Source organism: Pinus tabuliformis, chromosome 9 (assembly GCF_031772625.1).
Source record: "Pinus tabuliformis cultivar Carrire ecotype Pingquan chromosome 9, CPIR1, whole genome shotgun sequence".
NCBI lineage: Eukaryota > Viridiplantae > Streptophyta > Pinopsida > Pinales > Pinaceae > Pinus > Pinus tabuliformis.
Window position 1 is genome coordinate 656,279,362 of NC_142307.1, and position 18,634 is coordinate 656,297,995.

Consider the following 18,634-nt stretch of genomic DNA (forward strand, 5'->3'; position numbering starts at 1 on the left):
TGCATTCAACTAAAAGGTTTAACTTAGCTGCAAGTTATAGATAGTCCAAGAAAACCAACAAAATATGTTATGACTTCTAAGCCCTAGAAGAATTCAACAATAACAAAGTAGAGTAAGCATAGGATGACCTTAAGATCATAGGGAACCCTTGTGAGTTTCCAGCTAAACCACATTTTATGTCAGGCCACCTTTTTTGCAACAAGTGAAATGCTTCTCCAATGAGCTTGATTGGGCATATTACAGTTTACAAATTTAGATTCAACAACCCACTTGGGCAACAAACTTCCACCACCTAAGCTAGTCTATCTTAGAACAACATTCATGAGTTTCAGAAATCCATGTACCATTTTAATCTATGAAATAAATTTAGGAATTGGAAATTCATATGACCATTCCATAATCATCACAAATTTCTTTCAAAAATAAATTAATGTAGACATTAATCTTTGTCTAAAAGGCATAAACTGCAAACCTATAAAACTCACCTTCAAGAAAATTTTGTTAAACAGAATATGGAGAATATGGAAAGGCAAAGTGACGGAAATTAGAGATAGTATTATATCATTGCCGTAAAAATGGCATACAAAGGTATTGTGTGTGTATCAAACAAGTTCCCTTATTCTCATTAGGAACCACTCACTCAATCTCTTTATTACAATAATGTCTTGAGTCTTGACAGGTCACATCCGGATACTATGTATTACTTTATGGCATCACTTTATACCCTTATTTATATACATTACAATGTCTAACAACCCCCCTTGATGTTTATTTTGTTTTCCATGACTCCGAACAGCTCTTGCAATTTCTTGAACTTGTCCTTGCTGACCACTTTTTGAAAACATCTACCACCCAATCCTATGACCTGCAAAAGATCAATTCTATCTATTTGTTCTAAACCTATTTTCTGAGGTTGTGATAATGAACTTCCAATGTTTTATTTTCAAATAGAAAATTGTTGGTTGTCTGTTGAAGTTTCAAATCACATAAAATATTGCTTAACCACACTGCCTCACAAGTTGCTCCAACCAGAGCTTTGTCCTCTGCTTCTGTTAATGAAAAAGGCATTAAAACTTGTTATTTCACTTGCCCACAAAGCCACTCCACTACCAAGAATAAAAGAATAACAACGCGTTTAAAATTTCTTTCATCTACATTGCCTCCCTTGTCTGCATCATAAAAACCATTCAACCTGACGGTTTCATTCTTCTCAAGTACAATACCAAATTGCAATGTAGCTTGATATACCTCCATACTCTTTTAACTAAATTCCAATGTGTCTCCTTGGGAAGATCTAAAAACTTTGACAACATACCAATTAAAAACTTTATATCTGCTCTGATTGTTCTAAGATATAACAAAGTGCCGACAAGTCGACAATATAATATTTCACTAACAACCTCTGATTCATTGGCCTTTCAAAGCTTTAAATTACCTCATTTACTAGAATTATAATCTCCCATTCTGAACTTTTTCAACAACTGCAAAGCATACTTGTGAGATGATGATCTTGTCTTTTTGTTCCCATATTTTAATTTCCAAACAATATTGTAAGCTAGGATCAAAAGTGCTTCTCTTCAAATCACTTGGTCTAAAAAGCTTATCAATCCTTTCATACCAAGCTTAGGAGAATTACTTTAATCCATACTTAGCTACTCTCCTATAGATTGACTTGGCATGGGTCCCGTTGCCTCAAAATCTAGCACGTCTTGTGAGGGGAGCTCACATGACAAGCACTAGACCAAGGGGAAACAATATGAGGTATGGCCCACTGTCCCCACAGCCACTACCTCCTACTCTTTAGTGGACTTTCACCACAAGGGAGGCTTCCCTATGTCAAGTCACCTAAAGGATCTATCAAGTAGAAGGGATAAAGGTGACAAAAATCGGCCAAGGAGAGTAACTCTACTTAAGAAGAAGGCTTAGCTAACACAATAAAGCAATTTGCATCCTCAAAAAGGCCTAATTAAGGCACAACGTGACCTAGGGCTTGAGAATAAGCAAGGTTAATAGGCTTATCTAGGATCACAAGGCCAAGAAAAGGCTTACAATAGATGTATATGATCAACTTATGGCACAAGAAGCCTTCTAGAAGCCTCAAGTTGAAGACTAGGGCAACCTAGGGCTTTTCTAGAACACAATTTGCCTAGAGAAAAGGACGTCAACCCTAAAATGGAGAAATTAGCCACCGGAAGTATGATTTTGAGGAAACTAGCCTTCAACCACGTGTTGAATCCCTCCACAATGGATTCCTTATCCTAGTTGAAATTCATGCCCTAGCCCTAGCTAGCGGCTTTCCTTAAGAGGCTGAAATCAAGATTAGGAGAAGAAGAATGAATTTTAATACGATTTTTCAACATGATAAACAATGTGACTATTTCCGCCTCGCTTACACACCTAAGTTAATGTGGGAAAAATTCTCAACTCCACTAGGTGTGGCCTTGGTGCCAAAGCTCAGAGAAGGGGTTGTCACCTAATCTCAACTCTCTTCGTCTAAGCTCTCTCCTAGCTAAAGCCAAAGGTAGTGGACCCTAAGGATGGATCTTAAAGGAAGGCATGTTAAAATAACAAGTTCTGGGAGATAGTTAGTACATCAATTAGAACATTCACCATTCAACAACTTGAAAGATAACTTGAAAGCAAATAAATGATGAGCATATGAGTGTCAACAATGTAGATAAAACAAATAAATTCGTCAAAATAAATCTTGCAAGAAAATTATATGTGATTAGACCCGTGTCAAGATACTTGCAAGAAATAATATGCTCAAAGTGAAATCACAATACTTGCATGTAAAATATGTCTTTCAGGATACAATAAGTTGCAAGAATGGAAAATTACCAAACAAATGTTAGTGCAAGGAACCACTGAAAATATAAGCAACAAGATTAAAGATATAACTTGCAAGAAAGGAAAGCTTGTACTTCCAATAGAAAATGCTCAACATTGATACAGATAATAAACAGGTACAAGACTATAAACAAAACTTGCAAGTAAATGTGTTAGCCCACAATTTCAATTATCCTAGCGAATTGAGAGATTAAGCTAGATGAATGAATGCAAGATCTATCTAGGTGTGAAGCAAGGATCTTGGTTGATTTTAATTAAATGTCTAGTCTATGGTGAGAAATCTCCCTTCAATTTCTTACAACGAGGTAACAATTGGGGTGAGTTGCAAGGGAGATGAGATGAGGAGGCACAAGCCCTTCATTAACGATACCCTTCCCAAGGTCCTTGCAATCCATGTGCCTTCACTCCTACAAGGACTCAGCCACAAGAGAACTGCGAGGTCACGTGTTTTAACCTTACTCTGTACACAAGTGAAAGAAAATCAAAAAATATTTGTCCTAAAATGTTTATTCAACAAATTTTATGCTTGGAGGTAGATTAAAATGCAAGCCCAATTTCAATATGTAAGTGAAATGCCTAAAGGTTAAGGGAAATTATCCAAAACAATGTGCTTCAAATAGAGAGATAATAAATGAAATTTCTGATCAAGATTTGCATTAAGCACAATATGACATAAACTTGAAATGATGCTCCATAAAACATGTATCATTAACTCAATGGAAATAATGAAGGGAAATTAGCTCAATGTTTAAAATACCAACTCAAGTGCCTTGGCATGAAAGAATGTATCTTCACATGAGATATATCATGACAATCATTCAAGTGAAAGTTGCATATTAAAAGCATAAGAGAGCATAGGCTAATGAGTTTCTCCAAGAATGCACAATTAGATTGGTCAAGCTAGATTGCAAATAAATAAATGAAACTTGTAAAAATTGCTCCAAGTGTTAAGATGTGCTCAAAATGAGATTTCAAATTGAAAATTGAGCATGAAACTACGAAGTAAGTGAATGTAATTGAAACTAGATGGCATAGAATGAAAAAATAACAAATAGCAAGTGACCATGAGATATTAGTTTGCCAAATGAGATAAAGAGAACATTAACAACACCAAAGCTAACTTCAAAAGAGAAATGAAAAGCTAATGAAACGCTACACAAGAAGAGGGCCTTCTCCAAAAGAGAGAAAGAGATGGATTCCAAGGGGATGATTCCCCAAGCTCCAAGAAAAAATATCACTTTATTATTACGACGTTACACAATAAAGAGCCTCTTATCAGTGAAATAGGCTTCAGTCCTTAAGGGAGGTTTTACAAATGAATGTTGAACCTTTGAAAGAGAAAATCCCTCCCTAAGAAAACAGTGGGGAAGCTTTACAAAGATTTTGGCAACTAATACCAAGGAACTCCCCAATGTAACTCTGAAAATTCTCAAAGGGAAACTGCTCCAAACAGCTCCACCTCTTAAAATTGATGAAGTCTGTCCAAAAAGGAGGGGACAAAGGGACTGTTTATTCACTTTATAACAGAGATAGGACAGCCTCCTTCGCTCACTGTTTTAACAGAGGTAACAGCAGCCTCCTTTCTTGCTCACGGCCAAGGACAAGGGGAAACTTTCTTGCTCCTAAGCAGTGAAGGCTGTCTACCAAATTTCTGTGAATGATTCGTAGGCCTGAGCTCTTCGAATCCCTGCCAACGTCATATAGAAAAACTTTTTTGAATGGATAGTTATACTTCTACAAAACAAACTTCAATGTTTAAGGAGGATGGTGAGAACAATATTGCAGAAAAATATTTACAAGTATTATACAAGAACTAGACCAAGGATTGGGAGTATAACTCCTCTTCTTGACTAGCCAATAATATGCTCTATGCTAGCTGATTTGTGTCAATAAAAGCACCAAGAATTTGATAAGACTTGGGGAAAAACAAATATGTGAGTCCTTCCACTTTTATCCTCAAAAGTGGGATAGTCCAACCAAGAACGTCCCCTCACGTTTGAGATCTGATTCATAAGAAATTCCACACATGCTCAAGATGATTTGTTAGATTCATTTGGGATTAGATAATATTATGAAAATGAAATCTTAGAAATTAACCGAAAAACAACTAAAATGTCCAATTCTAGAATAATTCTCCAATCCAAATACTAGTGCAAGGTAACTAGACACTAGTGATTCTATAGAGCGAATGGAAATGACAATAGAAATTATAACAAATAGAACATAACCACATCATCAGAAATCATACCATGAAAATGGGAGCAAGACACCACAAATGAACCCCAAAGTCTTGTTACTGCACCAAAATGTAATAATACAAGGCAAGATAATCTCCCCAAGCAGAAGAGCTCGTTTTTTCATGAGTACAATGAGTCAATGGCTCATTTAAATAGGAGAATGGGAGAAAATCCCAATGTAAACCCCAATGCGAAGTGGAGAGTTCGAAATCCCAAGAAAATTCGAATTTGCTAAGTGTAACTCCAATGCCAAGTGTAAAAATCGAGTTTTGGCAAGTGGACAATGTTTTTTTCTTCCCTCATGTGTAATATTCTAAATGAGATATTTTGCTAATTATGCAGAAATTTAACTCAACCAAAATTTCACCATAAAATTATTATGCAATTAACAGCAGATTGCCATGTAAAATAGAACAATAGAATGCATGCAATTCAATCATACAATGAGCAGAAATAATCTCAGCTTTTATTATAATATATAAACTGTGGTTTTACATGCTGAAATAACAAAATAGCTAATATAGTTGAGATAGCACTGGCCTCAAGAATCTACTCCAATGCTACACGGGCCCTCCACCAAAACGGAATTGAACTACCACTACTAAGTTCTCCTGTGGATTCTAGATGAATTCACCAAGGGAAAATGGATACTCGCCCAATCTCACTAAATCACCCGAGGGTTTCCGTCCTCGGGCTACCATGAAGTAGAGAACTGGGTTCCTAACCTCTCATACAAGAAGAAATATCAAATCCAAGATGTCCCCTAATGGCCTCCTCCTCTTTTTATAAATTTGATGGACCCCTCTAGAACCTCCTATTTTATTATTATTTTAATCATGGAGCACTTTTCCCTCTTTTTATTTCAATTAAAATATTCCTTTTAATGTGGGAAAATGGTAAATTGGCCACCATACTCTCTCCAACCACTGAAAGCCATTTCTCAGTATCACATCCTGTAGATCTTCTCGTTCTAGTTCCAATGAGCTATTACACTAAGGTGGTCCATCAATTAATCCTCTCAGAATGCCACCTCAAGCATACTTAATTAAGCTAGGCCCCATAATAATGCAATTTTTTAAAGTTGTCAGAATGCAATGGAACGAAAGGCAAACTGTGCAAGTGATGGAATATGCCAATTGAATGCCATCAAATCCCATAAAAACTCCTCAAAAATCCCTCGAAACCCCTGATGACATAAACATGCTCCCATGATTTGGCCATCTCGTGCCATGGAATTGGAAATCCACCCTCGTTGTACTAGGGAGGAAAATAAAAAAGGGGATATGACATCATGTGCCAAATTCATTTTTCCTTGTAGACGCCAAGTGTGAAGAATGTGGGTGAGAAGGGAAGCATTTCCCATGAATTTCCCAACCAAATTTGTTGTGTGATGACACTTGCTCAGGATGCTAACGAACTACCCTTCATGGAGCTTCAGATTGCATGTGCGTATCTTTTTGAAGAGGCCGCGTAGGTGCTGGAAGGAAATATCAGCATACAAGTGTAAGGTAGAGACTATAGTTTGGTGGGAAAGATCCCACAAAAATCTCAAACTAAATATTTCCTCCAATCTTCCATAGTGTGTTAATTTCTCCATGATTTATTTGAGCTGCCAAGACAATGTGTGTACCACCAAATCCGACCCACAAAATGATTTTTCCCATGAGCTCTAATTCTTGTGCCATGTGGTTGCCTACTCACCTTTTGACCCACTTTTCAGTTGACTTTATTTTCCAAGTCATTTCCACCTCAATTGGCATGTGGTAAATTTTTTACTTTCTCCCTTTTTTTATTTTCCGGGTTATTTATTTCCCATTTTCCCACTAAACATAGGAAAAAGTGGCTTTTGGGGGTTTAAAGTGATTGTTCACACCTCAAAGTGTGTCTTAGTAGAAAGTTGAGGAGTAGAGGTCCAATTTTGACTATTCACACCCACTACAACTTCTCTAGACAGCACTTATTACAATGTTTATAAAAAATTATTAAAAATCTCGTCTAGGAGGAAATTTTAATAATTTAAAAAATGACACCTAGACCTAATCAAACTCCGCGAAATTTTACGAATAATCTAACATGGTAATATGCATTGACTCTAGACACTAACACTCACTTAAGGCCTTACTATCAAGCCGCACTCCGGCCTTGGAGTAATAACTGGGAGAAAACACTCAATTAAATATTAAGCACTGAAAAACACAAATAATTAATTAAGTGAAGAAAACTCCCTAGAGTGAACTCACTTGATAGCAAACTCCTAAGCTACCTAGGCCTATTACATGACCTTATTTCATCATGCTAGCATCACTTTACGTTATCCCCGTAGGACTGCGGAATCTGAGTACAATGAAGAAGAAGAGAGAAACGAAGGGGCTTAGAAGCCCTAATGATATATGGAGCTCTGTGAGTACAGGAATCTTCTGACATATCCTTGGACATGGAGTCTTTAAGTGTACTTCAGTGATCAACAGTGACCAAAGCCAATGCCTTGACCTTAGGCAAAGGAGTCTACGGGGTGATTAACTTAGGAGAAAATGACTAAACCCTAGTAAGGAGTAAGGGAATTATTAAACCCTAGGTTTCAAACCCTAACTAGTACTTTGGGTGAGGGAGAAAAGTCGAGCTAGTTTAAAAATTCACCTATGGAATTGTCATACAAATTCTATAAGTGGTAAGGCATGCAATACTATCACCAAGATTCCATAGAATAATTTTCAACAAATAAACGCACATAGAAACCCTAGATAATCAACCATTTAATATAATAGCCACAAAATACAAAGATTTATCAAATTAAAGGCACTCACAAGATAGAATGGATGAACAAATCCTTTATTGCTCCAAAATAACATCTCCAAAGCCATAGAATAGCTCCATATGCAAAAATCCTCAATAGATAACATCTCCACAAGATACCTAGATTCAAAAAAAAAAAAAAAAACATCTCCACAAGATACAAGATCACAATTTAGCTAGGCCAAATTCTCCAAGAGGGTCAAATTCAATCGCAGGTCGTGATGAAAATGAAATTAGGCTAACCTCTATTTATATGAGGTTTAGTTCTCCTATTTTAGCCTAATCAATCAACTAAAAACAAGTTTGATCATTAATGAACTTGGGTTACAAGCCAACCCGTTAGATAATGAAAAAATAGACATAATAGCCCACACATGTGAGTTGTAGCCTCTTAAATTGTTGACTTCATGACTAATTAAGGCTCCAAATGCCATGCCAAGGTGTGTTGAGGTGTCAAATGTGTGTTGACCTAGTTGATCCAAAATTTCAAGCATGGCCCTCAAATTCACCTCAAATCTTCTTGTAGGGTCCCAAGGGAAGTCGGGGCACCATCAAATGGTATCCATGGGTCTTCAGCTGTCAAATAAGGTTGCCTTCTCTCTAGCGTTAGGGCTTCCCCTAGACCAGCAAACCCTCCCTAGTCTCTCAACGGGAGACCATCTTCATCTGGGCTCTGAATCAGCTCCAACCCATCAAATTGTCTCAAGGCCATCTTGGGCGCATACTAGGTCTAGTGGTATCATCAAGAAGAATCCTCAAAGCTAGGTCAAAGTCGACCAACATCCTGGGCAACGTTGCACGAAGCGGGTACGAAGCGAGGATTTTTTTGGAAGCAGGGACTCGGAAGCATCATTTCCCAAAAATCTAGGAAGCGAAGTGTCTTGGAGGCATCTATTATATATATATATATATATATATATATTATATTTTTTTGCATTTATATTCAAAAAAACATCCCAAATACCAAATTAGTTGTAGAAGACATGAAAACATGCATATTTTTACATAAATCAAGATAGATATGGCATCCATGATTCCATTGTACATCAATGATTAATTATTTGAGCATCAACCATCTAGATTCTAGCAATTACAAACATACATCAATTTTTTAAGCATATCATAAAACATAAAACATTTAGAACATAAAATCATCAAACATTCAAGTAACTTATCTAGCAAGTGAGCAATTGTCAACATGAGTCATGTCCAAAATTCAAATAATAATGTTTACAAAATAGGCCACTTAGCCACCACCAAGACTCAAGTACACACTAAACTAGGAAGTGTAAGACAAAAAAGTTCAAATTCACAACAAAAGTCTATAAGTCTAATCTATGACAAAAGTAGTAAAATGTGAATATATCTACTAATCTCTCCTCCTTCCACTACGAACAGGACATGAGCCTTAACCATGTCATGCCAGTTGGGAGAGCAAAGCACATTGAATGGTACACCGCAAGCACAAGGAAACTAGACTATCTTTCCATCCACATCATCCCTCCCAGCAACATTCATGAAATCCCCTATTGTTCTTCTACTTCCAGAGGTTGTAGAAGTACCGTGAGGAGATGAGATACCAAATCTAGAGGTTGCACTTGATTCAGAATGAGTTTCTTGTTTCTTTATTTTTTGTTGTGAAGTCTCCTCTATTTGGATGTATTTTCTTCTTTGTTCAACTGAAACCTTTGGGAAATTGCTATCCCCACGGCACCCCTTTTTTCATCACTATCCAACACCCCACAAAGATGCCTCCTCACACAGGTATATGAACCACTATATGGTTTTCCTCCATGACAACCATGAGGGCACAAAAACTTGTAGCTTCCACCACCATTTCCCCCTTCAAGTTTGGTCACATAATTCCACAAGGGTGTCAATGCAGCTTTCCCCTCTAGCATTTCAGTGTTCTCTTCATCCCCTTCCTCTTCAAACCCTTCCTCCTCATCATACATTGGGTCACTCATATGGGGACCACTATCCTCTTGTTCTTCTTCCCTTTTATTCTTACTCCCCCTTGCCATTATGAAAACCAAAAGTGGAATGATACATAGAAGCCAAAAGAACACCCTTTTGGAATATGATTATAGATGGACAACCTGTAATGAAATGAAAAAAAAGAAAGAATGGGAAAGAGTAGGAGAGGGAGGAGAAAAACTAAAAACAACAATGACAGAAAAATGAGTGAGTTTGGAGTTTGCACTTACCTTTTTAGCTTTTGTAGATGGAAGCCTTTCTTTACTCCTCCAATCTCCTCCTCCTTCACTGCTCATAGCTCCTCCTCCTTCACTCCTCCAAGCTCTCCTCAAGCCTCTCTTCTCCAATCTCTCTTCTCCTCTCTTTCTCCTCTCTTCTCCAAGCTCTCTTCTCCTCTCTTCTCTAAGCTCTCCAAAAATACAAGAGTGGGGAAATGAGCTTTATCCCCATCTATCATTTCCCTAACTCAACCTAAACCCACCCCCATCTATCATTTCCCTAACTCAACCTAAACCCACCCCCATCTATCATTTCCCTAACTCAACCTAAACCCACCCCCAACTCAAGTTAAACAAAAAATAAATAAAATGTTTTTGTTGGGTCCGTTGTGCAAAACCGCCCGTTGGGCATCGGATCCGTGCCTGATCTATCGCGGATTTGATGCCGGATCTAGCCGGCACGGTTTCAAAATTCCAGGAACCGTGATTTTCGGCCTGATCCGGGGTTCTGGATTTCTGAGCAGCGGATCCGTACGGGGCATGGATCCAAGTTTAGATCTCGGGGGCATTTCGTGCAACACTAGTCTTGGGTCTCGGATGTACTCTGGGACGTGTCATCTACTAATGTTGTCAGGAGGCTCGAGTCTCTCAACACTGCATTTACTTAGGCTGTGTACTTCTCTTAAAGACCCGATACCTATGGAGTTGGTGCCCAAGGCCTGGGCTACAGCAATCCACCTGATAAAAACAACCCTGCACGGAATGGAGACTTGGCATGACATTCGTTTACTCGAAAAACTGAAAATAAAGATAGAGAGAAGAATGGTTGATCTCCGCCTTCTTCTCTCATACATTTTTGTCCTAATGATGTGTCTTGGTATGGACTTGAAACATCGACTTGAAAATCAAATTGTGGAGCATATTCCGAAATTCTCTTTTTCAACTTGGAATCTAGTGAAAACAACCATCCATCAGAGACTAAGACCAATAATGCATCTAAGCGAACCAAACGTGAATGTTAAGGGCATGTTAATACTTCAAACAAAGATCGCCTTCCAAAATCAGGACCAAGTCCTTGCAAAGGTGTTTTCTCCCTTAGTAGGGGTGACTAAGGGTCAACCCTATTAGGTGCTTCCTGTTGATTTTTTCAGAGATTTCCTTAATGGATAATTACTTCCAATGATTCTTAGTTCAATTTATCTTATATCACATTCATCATTAAGCAATTATACAAGAAAATCATCAACAGTAGAACAATAATGCCAGTAAGAACATTGAAGAGACAACCAAACACAAGAGACACAAAATTACCTTGGGGAAACCCCAAACCAGGGGAAAAATGCCAACAACCCTTCCTTAGAGAAATTGTTGGGTCCCTATAATACTAGTGATTACCCCATTACTATTGTAGTTATACCCCTTATTTATATTGTTGTGCCCCTATTACCCCCATATTGTTATTTTTGTGCCCCATAGAATCCCTCTATTGTTATTTTTATGGCTTTATATTATTATTGTTAGGTCGGCTGGATTATATTGTGACTCCATAGACTCCTATATATAGAAAGGAGGTTTTGTCATTTGACTCATCCAAGAATTGTTCATTTATGTAATGTAAAGGAGGTTGCCCCCTCGAAGAGGCTGAATTCTAAGGCGTCGATCTATGTTTTCTATCTTTTCTTGAGCTGGTTTCATGACATTTGGTATCGGAGATTTGGATTCTAGGGTTTCGCTGCTCCAAACAGGTCATCGTGGCATTTTCGCTATAACTTTTTTTTTGTGACGTTTCAGAAGTCGCAAAAAAAACCCATTTGAGAAGAAATCGCGCTGAACCTTGGGTCCGAATTTCAGAGCTTTTCGCGCCATATTTGCGGAGATATGATCTGAGGAAGTTGGTCTTTTTGCAGACTCCTGAATTACATTCAAAACAGGTGACCTGGGGAAAATCGTCATAACTTTCTCTCTGGGGATCGGATTGAAATTTCGTAAGAAGCTACAGAAAGAGGACGGACTGTAGTTTCTTGCATGCGAGTTTCAGATCCAAAGGTTGAAACAGTGACTTGTGGCACGTCGTACAAGTTCGCTCTACTGAACTAGTCTATAAGCAAGTCACTGTGGGAGATTTCACATAACTCTTCCTTGGAGAATCCAATTTGGGTCAGACTTGTGGCATTGGAAAGAGGACACAGAGGGCTACTACAGATCACAAAGTCAGAACTAGATGATTGGAAAGTACAGAGATACATCAGAGGCAATATCGAGCTCCTACAAAGTGAAAAAAGGTGTGTAGATTTTCTTAAATTTTTGCTTAAGCTTGGTTTGAAAATTTATTTTGAAGGAATTCAAAGGGCATAGTAGAGCATTATTATCGATCACTGATGCCCCGAGGAAAGAAAATGCAAACACCTAGTAAGGAACCTGAAAGCTCTAGCATGACTCATGAAGAAGAGGAAGAAATGCAACATGATATATCAAAATTACAAGACCAAGTGCAACAACTGTCCCTTGCACAAAAAGGAACAGAATCTAAGATGGATGGTTTAAAGAAAGATGTAGAAGCTAAGATGGATGGTTTAAAGAAAGGTGTAGAAGCTAAGATGGACTATTTAAAGAAAGGCGTAGAAGCTAAGATGATTGACGTGGAAGCTAAGATGGATGATTTGAAGATAGATTTGAAGACAGACATGGACGAATTGAAGACAAATATGAATAAGTTGCTACAAGAAATGGTTCCTAAGGGTGAAAGGGTACTAAAGGAAACTCATGATGAGAACAAAAGAAATGTTAATCATGATTCCATAGACGCTAATGTTGGATTGAAGAATCATCATATTCCAAAAATCGATATGAGGAAGTTTGATGGCAAGGATCCCGCCACATGGATATTACAGATGGAGCAATTCTTCGATCTCAATAATGTGCAAAACGCACAAAAGGTACATATGGCATCTGTATATTTGGAACCAAATCAGTTTGTATGGTATCAATGGCTTTGTTCTCGTAAACAATTTATCACTTGGGCAATTTTTACGAAAGAATTGATAGCACATTATGAGGATACAAAAAACAACACTTTTTTTAACCAATTGATAAGTCTCAAACAAAAGGGTTCAATAATGGAGCACATTGAGGAGTTCCAAAAATTGAACATAAGGGTAAAAGATATTCCAGAGGAGCACAGGATTGATGTGTTCATAGGGTCTTTAAAGGATAATATCCAACATGATGTCCGCCTTTGGGAACCTGATTCATTAGAGAAGGCATTCAGGTTAGCAAGAAAAATGGAAAGCAAAATTATGGCAACTAGGAAGCATACCACTCACAACTATAAAGACGGAAGTGTTGTTGCCCCTAGTCTTCCACAACCTACAAGGTTGACACCACAACAATTGGAAGAAAAAAGAGCAAAAGGGCTTTGCTACAATTGTGATAGCAAATACACAAAAGGTCATAAGTGTGCTGAGAAGAAATTATTCTACATAGATTGTGAAGAGGAAGAAGAAAAGGAGCAAGAATGGTCAAAAGAAGAGAATATACTCCAGGAACAAAGCCTAGATGAAGAACACATAAATCTGACCATATCTTATAATGCATTGGCGGGAATTACCACTCCTCAAACCATCAAGATAGAAGGACAAATCAAGAAGAAAAAGGTAATAGTGTTGATTGATTCAGGAAGAACCCACAATTTTATTCATTGTAGGCTAGCAAAAGAATTGAATTGCTTCCTATATCGAGCACCAGAGTGTCAAGTGATGATTGCAAATGGAGGAACAATAAATTGCTCTGGAAAGTGCCATAATATCAAGCTATCCATGGGAGAATATGTATTGACTAGCCCAATGCTTTCCAATCCAATGGGAGGTGCTGATGTTGTACTTGGAGTCCAATGGCTACAATCCTTGGGTACAATAGCTTTTAATTTTCAAGAACTTTTCATCAAATTTTCTACGGAAGGAAAGGAAGTTGAATTAAGGGGTATTGCAGGGAAACCAGGAAAGATAATCAGCTCTAATGGCATGACTAAGCTTCTTAAAAAGGAGCAAAGAGGTGTAATTGCACAATTATGTTCGCTAGATGTTTCCACATTGGAATCATCTATTTCTCCAGATCTCCAAAAAGTCCTGGACAATCATTCCAAGGTATTTGAGACTCCCAAAGGTCTCCCACCTATGCGTGATCATGATCATGCTATTCATCTGATTCCAGGAAGTGTTCCTCCAAACATAAGGCCGTACAGATATCCCTATGCCCAAAAAAGTGAAATTGAACGTATGGTTGCAGAAATGCTAGAGGCTGGTATAATTCAACCGAGTCAAAGTTCTTTCTCAGCTCCAGTAGTATTGGTGCACAAGAAGGATGGATCATGGCGCATGTGTCCGGATTATAGGGAGCTCAACAAACTCACTATTAAAGATAAGTTCCCCATTCCTGTCATTGATGAATTACTGGATGAATTGCATGGATCAATTTACTTCACCAAGTTGGATCTTCGTTCGGGATATCATCAAATCAGAATGAAGATTGAAGACATTCTGAAAACGGCATTTAGAACTCATGAGGGTCATTATGAATTTTTGGTCATGCCTTTTGGCCTTACCAATGCACCTTCAACATTTCAAGGTTTGATGAATTCAATTTTCAAACCATTCCTTAGAAAATTTGTGTTAGTATTTTTCGATGATATACTAATCTACAGCAAGTCTTGGAAGGATCATGTTGAACATGTTGACAGGGTGCTACAACTATTGGAGGAGAAACGATTATATGCAAAAAGATCCAAATGTTTCTTTGGAGTCCAGGAGGTGGAATATTTGGGTCATATTGTATCTCATGAAGGAGTTAAGGTAGACCCTAGCAAAATTAAAGCCATTAAGGAATGGAAAATCCCCACATCCATAAAGCATCTGCGAGGATTTCTTGGGTTGACAGGGTATTATCGCAAGTTTGTTAAGAATTATGGGAGAATAGCAGCACCTCTAACAACATTATTGAAGAAAGATTCATTTTCATGGACTCCGGAAGCAACAAAGGCCTTTGAACATCTTATAGAGGCAATGTGCCAAGCACCGGTCTTAGCTACATCGGACTTCACAAAAACCTTTATTGTGGAATGTGATGCTTCAGGAAATGGAATTGGTGCTATTCTAATGCAAGATGAAAGACCCATTGCTTTTGAAAGTCGTCCAATCAAGGGAAAGTTTTTAAGCAAAGCTATTTATGAAAATGAAATGTTGGCAATACTCCATGCACTTAAGAAATGGCGACCCTACCTAATGGGAAGACACTTCAAGGTAAAAACGGATCATGATAGCCTTAAATACTTTTTAGAACAAAGATTATCCTCTGAAGAGCAACAAAAGTGGGTCACAATGATGTTGGGTTATGACATTGAAATCATCTACAAAAAAGGGAAGCAAAATGTGGTGGCAGATGCACTCTCAAGAAAGGAGTAGGATGTGGAAGCATTGTTGTGTGCCATTTCTATTATCCAACCAGATTGGATAAACGAAGCAAGGAATGAATGGAAGAATGACGAAGAAGTGTGGGCACTTATTCGAAAGTTACAACAAGATTCCAGTACTTCTGATACATTTAGCTGGCAAAATGATTCGTTATGGTACAAAGATCGCTTATACCTCTGTAAGAATTCCCAGTTAAAACAAAAGATTCTTATGGAATTGCACACTTCTCCCTTAGGAGAGCACTCAGGATTTTTAAAAACTTACCACAGGGTTAAGAAGGAATTTTTTTGGGATGGCCTTAAATCAGATATTCAAAAGTTTGTGGCGGAATGTTTGGTTTGCCAACAAAATAAAGTTGAAACAGTTAAGACACCGGGTCTATTACAACCTTTATCCATTCCAAGCCAACGTTGGGAGGAGGTTTCAATGGATTTTATCACAGGTTTACCCAAGTTTGAGGGAAAGAGTGTCATCATGGTGGTAGTTGACAGACTTACCAAGTACGCACACTTTTGTGCATTATCACATCCATTTAAAGCCAGTACAGTTTCTACTGCATTTATGGAAACAGTTCAAAAGCTACATGGAAACCCAAAGATTATTGTAAGTGACAGAGATCCCATTTTCACTGGAAATTTTTGGACAGAATTATTTTCTTGTCTTGGTACTCAGTTAGCTCATAGCTCATCTTATCATCCTCAATCTGATGGGCAAACTGAGATAGTAAACAAATGTTTGGAAGGATATCTTCGTTGCTTTGTATCTGATAAACAGACACAATGGGTCAAATGGTTGCCTCTGGCTGAATGGTGGTATACACTTCCTTCCATACAGCAACAAAAATGACCCCATTTATGGCACTTTATGGGTATCAACCACCATCCATGACATCATATTTAAGAGAAAATTCTAAGGTTCAGGCAGTGGAACATCACATCGAACATCAACAACAAGTCCTCCAACTCTTAAAGGATAACCTCGTGTTGGCACAAAATAAAATGAAACAACAGGCAGATCAACATCGCAGTGAAAGAAGTTTTGATGTAGGTGATTGGGTATTCCTACGGCTACAACCATATAAGCAAATGTCCCTAAAGCAAGCTAAGAAGGATAATAAATTATCACCAAAGTATTATGGTCCGTACAAGGTGTTGCAAAAGATTGGTACTATGGCATACAAATTGGAGCTTCCTGCAGCTTCTCGATTGCACCCAGTTTTCCATGTTTCATGTTTAAATATGGTTATAGGCGACAAGCTCCCAATTCAAACAATATTGCCAAAACTTGACGAGGAAGGAAAAATTATATTGGAACCAGAAGCAGTCACAGAAACAAGAACTCGACAGCTACGAAATCGATCAATTTCAGAGTATCTTATCAAGTGTAAGAACTTATCCGCTAAAGATTCCACATGGGAGGATGAGAATTTTATGCAGAAGTATCCAGAACTACTCAAGCGTTGAGGACAACACTTTTTTGAAGGAGAGGGGCATGTTGGGTCCCTATAATACTAGTGATTACCCCATTACTATTGTAGTTATACCCCTTATTTATATTGTTGTGCCCCTATTACCCCCATATTGTTATTTCTGTGCCCCATAGAATCCCTCTATTGTTATTTTTGTGGCTTTATATTATTATTGTTAGGTCGGCTGGATTATATTGTGACTCCATAGACTCCTATATATAGAAAGGAGGTTTTGTCATTTGAATCATCCAAGAATTGTTCATTTATGTAATGTAAAGGAGGTTGCCCCCTCGAAAAGGCTGAATTCTAAGGCGTCGATCTATGTTTTCTATCTTTTCTTGAGCTGGTTTCATAACAGAAATCAGCAATTTCAATAGAGATACATCGGTCAAATACAAGGTCAAATAGACCAACCAAATAGCTAGGTCACACTTGGTCAGCTTCCCTCCAAACAGGACAACAAATTCAGCCTTAGATCTGCTCCACAAATTTGATCTTACTTCCATCCACATATTCTTTCCTTCCTCTCTCTCCTAGGTTTGAACGTTCTTCCTTTGGTTGCTCAGAATCGTACTCTTTTGTGGCCTCAGACTCGTCCTATTTTTCCTCAGACTTTGTCGAATTGTTGTGCCTCAAGGAGGACAAAATGAAGTGTATATATATAGTCAAGGAGAGGTTGAATGGGTGCCTCTAGACGTTGGGCCGACATTATTATTTGAAGGAGCCAACTTGTCATTGTATAAGCGCCGACCAGGTTATTTTGGAACCAAAATTTCTATTTTAAAAATTCAAATTCTTTTCTTTTAATTCGAGCATGAAGAGCACTCTTTGCAAAATATATCAATGACCAAAATGATAATTATGAAGACCGACCATAGCTACAAAATTCAACACTCACTCTTAGTTAGGAAGGTATTCATAATGACTATCTAGATGTTCTCATGTTGACAGATTTCTTTAAGAAAAGGTTATAACAAATCCACATAGCATCATAATCAACAACATCAAGTTCATCCCATAAGCCAAAACCAATGGCAGCAAGGTCAAAACACAATTGACTGTGGGATCAATCAATATTGTTCATGAGGCCAAACTCTTCAACCATATGAAATGGTTTCTTAGTCAAGCACAATGACCCAAGAGTGTAATCAAACTCAATCTCTCTGACCATTCCACCAGTCTCCTAGTCAAACCTAATGACCCAAGAGAGAGAACTCAAAAATCAATCTTCCCTACCAAGCTCATTCGTCTCTCAGTCAAACATAATGACCTAGGAAGAGAACTCAAGATCAATCTCCTCGACCAAGCCCACTAGTCTCTCATTCAAACACAATGACCCAAAGGAGAGATCTCAAAATCAGTGTCCTCGACCAAACCCACTGGTCTCTCGGTCAAGCATAATGACCTAAGGGATCACTCCATGCCTCAAAACCAACCTCCCCAACCATAATGGTTTCTCAGTCAAACTCAATAACCCAAGGGAGAAATCAGGACAATCTTCCCATCCATAAACCATTGTTTCTTAGCCAAGCTCAAGGAAGATTATCATTCTCATGATGTTATACAATCAATGCTCACTCTCTCTAAGAGAGGAATTTTTCAGCCATTCCAAGCTTCTCTCAAAGT

The 18,634-nt window shown here is 38.0% G+C and overlaps 1 protein-coding gene across 6 annotated transcripts in view; it reads right to left on the bottom strand.

Annotated features, from left to right (window-relative positions):
* Nucleotides 1-18,634, bottom strand: part of LOC149150362 (P-loop containing nucleoside triphosphate hydrolases superfamily protein) — a 310,706-nt gene that overhangs the window by 241,609 nt on the left and 50,463 nt on the right. The window lies entirely within an intron of this gene.